The 1,389-nt window shown below is 39.9% G+C and overlaps 1 long non-coding RNA gene across 1 annotated transcript in view; it reads left to right on the top strand.

The window, feature by feature from the left end:
• Positions 1–1,366, top strand: part of LOC117946380 — a 3,442-nt gene extending 2,076 nt beyond the window's left edge. Inside the window, exon 3 of the long non-coding RNA XR_004657020.1 lies at positions 1,355–1,366. This is a non-coding gene — a long non-coding RNA (uncharacterized LOC117946380). The remainder of the gene's footprint in view (positions 1–1,354) is intronic.
• Positions 1,367–1,389: the final 23 nt, after the last annotated feature.

Here is a 1,389-nt window from a genome sequence, read left to right as displayed (position 1 = left end):
CTCATTCCCCCTGCTCTGGCGTTTCCCCCTCTCATTCCTCATGCTATCTAGCATGCTCCTATTTAGCAAATTCGGCTCTACTCTCGTATCTATACGGTCAATGTGAAGCCAGTTAGCTTAGCTTAGCACAAAGACTGGAAACGGATGGAAACTGTTAGCCTGGCTCTGACCAAAGGGAACACAAGCCGCCTGCCAGCATCTCTAAAGCTCTCTGATTTACATTTTATATCTTTATCTTTTTTAACTCAAATATTAGGTATAATTCTATATAAATGAGGGTTATTGACCATGAATTCCAAAAAGTAGAAAACTAGTGAGGTGGTGTTGGTGAGAACTACAAAAAAAGTCTGAAAAAGGGACGAAAATGTCAAATTTTTGTCCATTTTTGACCCGGGAGGACAACACGAGGGTTAAAAAGCGTTTTTTAAAGTAGATTTTGTTGGATTTAAAGGTACGAGGAGGCAGCCAGGTGTTAATAACTTCAATGGCGATCAGTGGATTTCTTTATTTTTCACTTTAAAGGGATTTTAAGGGATTGTTTTCTACCGACAGATTCTCGTTGTTTATAAAATATAATATTCTACTTTTCACTCCAACGCAATAATCTGACATCTTTAGTAAGTTACTTTGCAAATTAAGATTTTTGCACACAAAACACATTAAAAGTAGTTTATAAAATACACACTTTCATTATAATTTAAACGACCCAACAGTATAAACATGACGTTGATATGAGGTGCACGGCTGAGGGATTGGACCATTAAACCCTTAACAGAACTGTTTTGAGTACATTTGATTTTAACACTTTAATCCCCTTTTTTAAGATGATTTTTGGGGCTTTTCCGCCTTTAATGAACAGGACAGCTAGGTGGGGGGTGGGACTTGGACCTTGGACCTGTGCGTTGAGGCGTAGTCCTCTCGGTACACGTGCGCCCGCTCCACCCGCTGAACCACCCCGGGCACAGCAGGGCACCTTTAAGTGACCCAAATCCCAAACTCACCACCATGTTCCTCCTCCTGGTCTCATTTTAATCAACAACTGTAAATTTCAGGGTGAATCTGAAGCTAACGGGTGTATTTTAACTTATCTTTTGAGGAGGTGGGTTGGATTATTTTCGTTTTTTTCCTGATGGATTTGTTGAGTCTATTTCTAAATGTTTTTCAAATTAAAGCAAAAGTCAAAAGTCCTTCTGAGTTAATGAATGGAGTGTTGTTGGATTTATTTATTAACCCGTGTGTTATCTTCAACAATGGTAAGAAATGACCCCGGTGTGTTTTGCCTGTTTTTATTAAGAATAAAGTCTGAATTACCTCCTAATTCTGTGTTACATCTTCTTGACGTCCCTCCACCTAGTCCTGGGTCTCCCCCGAGGCCTCCTCCCAGCTGGA

The sequence above is a fragment of the Etheostoma cragini genome, chromosome 6 (assembly GCF_013103735.1).
Source record: "Etheostoma cragini isolate CJK2018 chromosome 6, CSU_Ecrag_1.0, whole genome shotgun sequence".
Classification (NCBI taxonomy): Eukaryota; Metazoa; Chordata; class Actinopteri; order Perciformes; family Percidae; genus Etheostoma; species Etheostoma cragini.
The sequence above is the reverse complement of the archived record's forward strand: the minus strand, read 5'-3'. Positions and strand labels throughout refer to the sequence as shown.